Here is an 8,991-nt window from a genome sequence, read left to right on the forward strand (position 1 = left end):
AAAGCATCACGTTTCTTTCAGGACAGAAGACAGAAGTCCATAAATTCTAAAATTAATTAATTCTTAATTCGTAAATGTCTCTAGAGCCCTCTGCTTTTCCAAATCACTGGCTTCTAGCAGGTGCTCAGTGATGCCTGTGGGGGTTATTCTCAACCCACCCAATCTCACTCTGGGGACCAGGGCAGAAATACCAAACACAAGTGATGAGGTTGTTCCTTCTCATGGCTACCTGAGTGGTAACACTGGTCTCAAATCTTCCTGCCTTCCTGTCCCTGTCCAAATACAGCCTGAGCTCCAGACAAATTGGCAAAATGAGCGTATGGGCAGCCCTGGTGGCCTTTGCAAGCTGAATTTCATCTCCCCAGCCTCCACTGCACCACTGGGGAAGGTGTTTAGAGCATTGTTCTGTGAACAGCTTCACCCACATGACTCCAACAATAACATAAAAAAAATAAAAAAATAAAAAATAATAATAAAAAAAAAAAAAACAGAAGAAGGAAAAGAAGCTTTCCTCAAACAAAGCGAGCAAAAAAAAAAACAAAACAAACAAACAAACAAAAAAAAAAAACAACTCCATTTCTCCATTTTCTATTGCAATGGAGATTCTCAAGGTCTTGGTGCACAGGCCCACTTTTTTATCCCCACTGTGCAGGCAGCAGTAGCTGTGATTCAGGACACGATAACAGTGAGCAAGACATGAAAGATGGACCAATGGGTCTGTTTTGAATGTTTTTTTTTGCCAAGAAAATTGCATCGCAGACCTACATCCTCACGCTGCACTGCAGGTGTGCAGCTTATGCTCTTAGTGTGGGACAAGTAAAAGGGTCTGGATTAAAAACAAGCAGAAAGGCCAGCAATCTTTTTCAGTCCTAGGTCATTTTCCCTGACCGATGGGAAATGTCCTCTGGCATTGACCTCCTTGGAGTGCACATCATGGCGTGGGGCCACAGCCTGTGCTGCGCTGTCCCATGGGCTGCAGCAGGCAAAGAGCCATTTTCCAAGGGTTGCAAACCTCTCTGTTTCTTTAAAAAATGGGACTGGAAAGGAGAAGATGGGTTCGCGTCCTTATCTGGAAATGCCTCCAGGGTGCAAATATTTTAAAGTAGCACTGCTAAAATGAAATGGCTTTTAAATCATAACAAATCATCCCTTGCATTTCTGTCGTGCTTTTCATCCTATTTTCTCTTTGCAAACATAAACACATTAAGTTCAACAACACATCTGGCAAAGCGGTGTGCCATGAGGGAGCTTTCCCGTCCCAGTTTGGTGGATGAGCAAGCACGTGGGGACAGTAAGGACTTGAGATGGGCTCTCTTTGGCAGCACTTGGACCATGACCAAGATCTCCTGACCACCAGCCTTCTGCTGGAGTGGGAAGGTGTCTTTCCTTAAGGCCCAGCTGATCTGTTTGTGAGGAGGGCGGATCATGGATCTGCTCTCATCAAAGATAAAATGCTGAGGGGGGAAAAGACTGCAGGGGACGAAATAAGCACCACTTTCCCAGCTGTCTTCGTTAAGCTCCTCAGCGTCTACCCCATGCATTTGCAATGCTGAGATGTCATCCTGCTCGGATTCCTGTTCCATGCATACCCACTTGGTATTGTACTGGAAACTGATCATCAGGAGACACATTTACTGTGTGGTGAATCAGAATTTGTTATTATCACCACCCCATTAATTTCCACACACATCTGCTGGAGTACTTGTTTCTGCCTGTGTCTCACATTTATCTTCATCTAATCCACTTTTTACTGCCCTTGTCCTAGTGCCAGCAACTATCATCAGGAACTGTAAACACTCGTTAGTTAACCATTTATGATCGCCAGCCCTTAAGATCCCGCATCGTTGGGCTTTGAGGGGGTTTCTGCGACGCCACAACTATTTAACTGTGCTAGGAAATAATTCACGAGCAGGTAGCCAGAGCCAGTCCCCGCTCCCCAGCTACAGGAGGGGTGAGGAGGTTCGGGATTGCCAAGGATGCCCAAGGAACTGAGGAGCTGGGAAGAGGTTGGTCTGAGCCCTAGGCCTGACCAGCCTTTCATCTGTCCTTCGGCCACTGCCCAACGTGTCCCCAGCGGGGAGGAAATGTTCTTGAGGAGACAACACATCCCAGATGCGGTGGCTTCCCATCGGCCTGCAGGACACCTCCGGTTAAAATGTTTTCTGCCGAATCAAAAAGCATTCCTCCCATGCTACTTGACAGCCTCTTTTCCTCCGTCAAGCGTAATTAGCCTACTCTAATTAAAGGGCTGCAACCAGGCTCAGCAGGAAGCCTGAGGAGCTCTGTCCTTAACCAGCAGCTTTTCATTTCGGTTCAGCTTTCAGGCAGCTGAAGGCACCAGGCCTGGTGCGACCCTTCAGGGCACTGAATTGCCTCTCCCACCCCGTTTTGAGCCGTGAACAAAGCCCAGGCCCCCTGGGGTGGGCAGCAGGAGGCAGGTGGGGTGCAGAAGCTGCCCAAAGGTTTCTCCTGGTTTAATTCATGAGATGGATCAGATGAACTGCCGCTGGTGCAAAAGCTGTTCTCCGTACCACCTCCTGGCTTTGGTGTGCTGTCGTCCTTCCTTGCGCCCACTTACAGTTATATTTCTTCTTTCTGCCTTCACGTGAACTCTATATCTCGTAGTCACATGTTGGCAGGAAAAATAATATCCCTCCAGAGCCCCTCAGGCAACTGTGTGAAGCCAGGAGGCAGGGGAGTTCCTGGTGCTGATGGCTTGAGAGCACGGGAGCTCACCCCAGCCCCTCTGTGGAGCAAGAGGGAGAGAGAAAAGAGGGGAAATGTCACAGTTCGGTGGCTGCAGCCACCCACAGCAGTGCAAGTCGTATGCATGTGTCAATGCCAGGACCTCCTCTGTCCCAATTCCTTATCTGCACCTGATTCCCTGCAGCTTGCTCCCTCTCGCCTCTTTTGCCCCTCAGTGACTTTGTGCAGATTAACTGGTGCTGATTTCAGAAGGGCAACATTTTGGAGGGGGCACGTGTTATCCTAAACATACTAAACTCCCTCCTCCCCTCCTCAGGTCCTCTGACATCCCATTAATTTTAGCAGTAGGAAATTACATCTTGTGTCAAGGTTGAATTAATCTGACTTCAACTTCTACTCACCAGCTCCTCTTATGCCCTTGTCTGCAAGTTTAGACTTAGACTTTATAGAGAGTGTATGAAAGAATATGTACGGATATACTTTATATGTATTAATAGGAACATAAGTCACCTCTCAGCTGCCTCCTCAATAGAAAAGACAGTCCATGTACCTGAAGTCACACCTGTAAAGGCTCGGTGTCTCACTCTGGCTGCCCTCCTGCAGACCCTGCCTGGTGTTTCCTCATTCTCCATGCAGTGTGGGCCCCCAGACTGGGTGTCTGACTCCTGAAGGGTTTTGCCAGTGCTGAACAGAGGCAGGGTGATGTGGCTGTGGCTGTGTGATGCACCCTTCCACGCAGCGGGGGCTTTCCACAGCCTTGCCTCGGGAAGTCGTGTCAAGAAGGTTATTCATAACGATGCTGGCAGCCTTTCTCCTCTCTTACTTGTATTCCTTATATTTTATCAGTCTGCATTTTGCCTCTGTTTTAGAAATATTTAAACATGTTTTGGATGGTGATTATTTAACCAGACATTATTCTTTCTCCCTAACCTGTCATTATCATCACAGTTTCGTCCACTAACTTTCCCACAGCACATTTCATTTTGCAGCGTGGTTTATTGTAACACTCTATGATTTGAATCTTAGATGAAATTTTGCTGATTAAACTTCTTGATTTTTATTTCACAGGCCTTCTTGACTGTAGTTAGTATGAGCCTTGTCTCCTTAAAATCTGTTTTTGGTGATGGCTTGGTTTATAATGCTGGCTGTCATAATGATGCTCCAGGCTCTTGTAGTGTAGAAGATGAGAAGACTGTTGATCTCCCTGCCAAAGGTAAATCCCAGTAGCTTATTTAGAAGCAATTTAGCTTCTAAAGTTAAAGTTTAATTACCGAAGTACCTGAACATTTACCAGGTTAATTAGACAGGATCAGCAAAATCTCATTCAGAAGTAGTGGTTTCCTTATTTCCATTTAGATATAGATCTATTTAGGCTTCAATGGATTCCACCATGAACTTTCATATCCAAGTCAGCAAAAGTGCCTGCAGCCTTTTTTTCTTTTCTATTCTTGCTTGCCTTTTTTTTTTCCTTTTCAATTTTTGTCAGTGTTGATTACACAGTGGCACTCTGCCTCACTCTAAATGCAGAGCCGTATTTGAAACTCACTGAAGCTGATGAAAGGCCTTCCACTGGTCTCAGAAGGCCTAACTTGAGGCTCATAATCTATGCATTACCTCGGCTGCAAGCATCTGAGATATGTAAAGAATATAATCTCTTTCTATCATGTCTTCCTTTTTGTTCCTATTTTTTAAACATGCCATACAAGCTGTTAATGGAACAAATGACACGGAAACATAATCTGTATTCTTGTAGGTTTTGTGGCTGTGCTTGCTGCTTATTCTTTATCACCCAAACTGATAAAGGCTCGTTGGTGATACTGTAATTGAGTTTAGTGGGAGTGATTTATCAGGTTGCTAACAGAGAAAGAAAACTTTGGGGAGGGGGGAACAAAAGCAAGAGAATATGAACTTTCCAGAAACAAGAGTCTTGTTTTTTATGCAAATGGCTCTGTTGACGAAAACCAAGGGGGAAAAACAATCACAACAGTTTTGCTTACAGAGCAGATAGTTTATCTAAGGAAATGGGATTTCAAAGTTCTTCCTGAAATGTCACCTGGGTTTCATTCTCTCTCTGATAATATCCAGTGAATAGAATCTCTGCTTTACTCTTTGCTGTTAACTCATTAGGAATAAGTCTGTAATTCTTCATTATGCAGAGAAAACATGGGGTAGTCCCATAGTCTGACCACAAAAACAACAAAAAATATACTTACAGTTTTTCTTTCATGCGAAAGTATAATTTTTCTAAAGAGCCAGACTGAAGTCCTACTGGGTTCAACAGAAAGGCCCTACTGATGTCAACAGTTTGAACCAAGCTTTTGTTTAGCTCATTTTCCTATTCTTACTTTTAGGAATTATTATTCTGAGTTTGAGCTGTAGTAACACTCAGAAGCCTCCAGATCAGGATCCCACCATGCTTAACTCAGTACAAGCGAGCACAGACATCAGGTTTTGTCAGCAAACACTCACCTACTGGTTGCAGGAGTCTGCAAAATGTTGGGTGTGATGCTCCAGCCACATGTGAGTGGCCTCGGACCTGGTGGCTCCCACTCCACTGGGGCAAGGAGGAAAGACACAGGAGCTGCTGCAGGGACTGGGACCATCAGGACATTTTGTGGGGAATGCCAACGTGCAGAGGGAGTGGATGGTCACATTTCCAGTACCTGTGGCCACAAGTTCTGTGCAGATGCACCTCATTGGTTAATCAGGGAGTCAATACGTTTAGAAGTGAGCAGGTGCTTCAAAGTGCTGCTGGATGGCTTGAGATGAAATGCTGAGACCTGGCATCAGCCGTGTAATACCAGCGTAGCCTAAGACTTTCTAGGCACTGGTGTTTATGTATGGTGCTTTACTTCTGAGCTCACCAGCTTCCTTACCAATGCCAAGATAAATTCACTATTATGATGGGTTCAATCTTACTTGGCTGGGGAGACATCTTTAAAAAAAAAAAAAATCTCTTTTTTTTGTTAAATTCATTGTTTTATTTTTCTCTCTACAGGTAGAGGAAATGTGAAACAGCCCTATCAAGAACTTCTAATTTTGATAAATTAATCATCTCCCTATAGAGCGGTCAATTATAAGAGATGCTGTGAAGCATGCTTTCACATTTCAGAATGCCTCAAATTCATTAGCTATTCCTCTTGAGTTGGGTTAGTGAGCCACACGAAGAAAATGTGTTTGGAAAATCTCTTTGCAGCTCTTGTGTTTTTAAATAGGCAGCTAACAATATACCACTCGCTCCTATTCAGTTGTTTGTTTTATTTCTCACACGTAAGAAAAGGTAATCAGCTTTCTATTAAATAAAAAGATGAGGATAAAGTTCCCATTGTTAAATCATGTCTGCTGGCATCTCCTTATCTCTTCATAACAGTGGTTATTTTCTAAATCTTCTATTTCCCCTTATCCTGTGTGTATTTATTTACTGCTTTTTCTATCAAGATTTCTGTAAGGCAGACCCCTAAAACTGCTGTGACAACATTTTACCTTGTATTTTCTTCTCTTGTTTGGTAGGCAGGGCTGGCTTCCTTGCTTATAAATCATTCAAGAAGCCAAGTAAGGCTGTTCACCGTGGGACCAGAGTGGGTCTTTCTGTCTCCCTTAGGCCCTCTATGGAAACTCTCTTCTGTGAGAAGTCTGCATCAAGGTCCCCTGTGCTTTTGGTATCAGAAAAGGCACTAAGCCCAGGTGACCAAGTGTGAATTTTCTGATAGCTTGGTCAGGAGAGTGATGCAGCCATGCAGGTTCATTAAAAGCCTGTTGGATGAGGACGTAAGCATCTTGCTTCTCACACAGCTCCTGCACGTCCACTGCAGGAGAGACCGCAAGATCCCACCTGGTGGAACAGATGAGACAAGCTCGAGGTGGAGTTGAGACACGAACTCTGTGCAGGCCTCCAAAACCCCAGAAGGAAAACAGGCATGACAGAGTTGTCCTACAACAATTTCAGCCAAACTCTGTAGCAAGCAGGTACACTGAATGAGGAGAGGACCTGGTCTGCAGGGTTGTGGTGGCTGCCAAGAGCCTTTCCTGTTGGATCTTGAACTATTGCTTGATCATTAAAGCATCCAAAGGCCTCAGGCAAGTTTAGGACTGTGATATGCAAAAGGACTCCATTGCTGCATGGAGAATGATAAAGCTTTTCTCCAAAAAAAAAGCAAATTCAGAAGAAGAACACCAGATTTAAAGTAAAGAGTCTTCAAATAAGCTAAGGCTGCCAACTTCAGACACTAGAATTCTCTCCTCAGCTACTTTACCTGGGCCAACTCTCAACTTTCAGAGCTCATTACAAGAGCCCTACTGAACCCAGACCTAGATGCAAGTAAAACATTGTCAAGGCAATTGTCCAGATTATTTTACAGGCCCGGCCTGAACAACTAGTATCAGTGATGCAACTGGAAGAAACCAATAAATCCAGTCTTTGCCAGTCACAAGCAACCATATAATGAAAGGATCCACACCCCTTTTGTGCTTTGCCACAAAACATTTCATGAATCCACGAAAAACTTAGGATCTTTGGTGCAAAATAAAACATATGACAGCCAATTTGAACTACCACCAAGAGGGAGGAGGAGAGAAAAAAGGGTCTTAATGTTCTAGGACCATCCCAGACAAAGTCTGTCAGGGGGACAAACAAAACAAAACAAAACAAAACAAAACAAAACAAAACAAAACCAGATGATCATCCAAGGCGGACTGTATTTTATATTACCTTTGTAAGCAAATGCCCCACTGTTTTTCCATTTGATTTCTGTTTCTTACTTTGTGATCATTTCAGTTCTGAGTCTGAGGACCAGAGAGGTGACCCAGCCACTCAAGAGGCTGCTTGGTCCTGCATGGAGAAGTTTGCCTTCCCCCCCCCCCCATCCCCTCCTGCTGTAGCCAGTCTCTGACCTCCAGAATGAGGAGAAACATTGAATATGGCCTTTTGTCCAAACTTTTCTTATTCCCCCCAGATAAATCGAGTGTCAAGGGAAGCCATGATGTGCCCTGGGTCCCACAAAGGACCATAAGAAGCAGGAAGTAAATTCATCTTTATTCCAACTTGGCAGGAATCATAATCAAAGGAACATTTTTATTTTTTTATTTTATTTATTTTTTTTTTACCAGGGAATCTGTTGCTGAGGATCTAGTTGCATTTTTGTAATTAACCCTGATTTGGAAGTTTAAATCTTAAGTCATTAATGATCATCTAAAGTTTTAACCATGAAAGCTTTAAGAGGTCATACACGTTAGCAAGAGACAGAGTAGGTAGGAGGCCTATTGCCCACCAAATTAATTTATTGAGAGGAAAACAGTTTACATCAGATTTTAAAATTAGGGCACCTTTAAAAGTTTTTCAGTTCCTGTTGTTATTTTCGTGAATGATGTCATGTTCTTCTATTTTTGAGATGATAAACACTTCCAAAGCAATGATTTTGATGTCACAAAGAGAAAATAATGATTCCAGGAGAAAGAGAAAGATGAAGCAGGATCAGATTCTCTCTTTAAAAGAATAATTAATAATTCATAATAATAATGATAAAATCTCCTTTCCTGAAAATACCTCTGCTAACAAAAAGCTAGAAGAGAAATAGAGAAATGAAACAATATACAAGTCCCAGAACTGTCACTGAACACTTGGTTTGTTTTAAAGCCTCCAAAGAAGACATAAGTGGGTCTTTTACCCTGCAGCTATCACTGCCTCAACCTCTTCCAAAAAAAATAACAGCAACAACAACAAAAACAAAACACCACCAGCAACAACAAAAACACACCAAAACAATTAATATTCTGCTCTCTACTGTGGAATTCTGAGCAGCCCGTAGACTTAAACACCACATCAGTACAGTTCCCACAGAAGACAAGGTCAGAGTCTGACCCTTCACTTTATTTTTAAACACCCTTTTTTGCATTTGAACATGTAAGTCGTAATAGTTTAAAGAAAAGAGAAAAAAAAAAAAAAGCAAGGAATCCATTGATTCTGATTCATGTTGATGCATTTAATGATTTAATGTCCTTACTGTAGCAGAAAGACCACTGTAGTTTTGTAGTTTGCTTTCAGAGCAATGATTACACCCAAGTATTTCATTAGTGTGAAACATATGTCTCAGAAAATGGAAGAACTGTGGAAAAAAAAAAAAAAAAAAAAAAAAAAGAAGAACACAAGCTATGAAATGAGGACAAATTTATGATTTGCCTCTAGTCAAGAGAATACATAAGATAAATCAGGGAGGATAGAAAGATCCTGTGTGGAGTTCTGAAGGTGGGCAAAAGAAGACTTTCATTGAAGTGCCTTGAAAGAAAAGG

The 8,991-nt window shown here is 42.8% G+C and overlaps 1 long non-coding RNA gene across 1 annotated transcript; it reads right to left on the minus strand.

Moving 5' to 3' along the window:
• Window positions 1-1,024: 1,024 nt before the first annotated feature.
• LOC311426707 lies at window positions 1,025-5,323 on the minus strand. Its single transcript, XR_014686975.1, has 3 exons — window positions 5,176-5,323; window positions 3,257-3,910; window positions 1,025-2,746 (listed from the first exon to the last, which is right to left on the minus strand). It is a non-coding gene; the product is annotated as an uncharacterized lncRNA (long non-coding RNA).
• Window positions 5,324-8,991: the final 3,668 nt, after the last annotated feature.

Source organism: Aythya ferina (genome assembly GCF_964211825.1).
Source record: "Aythya ferina genome assembly, chromosome: 1".
NCBI classification, from domain to species: domain Eukaryota; kingdom Metazoa; phylum Chordata; class Aves; order Anseriformes; family Anatidae; genus Aythya; species Aythya ferina.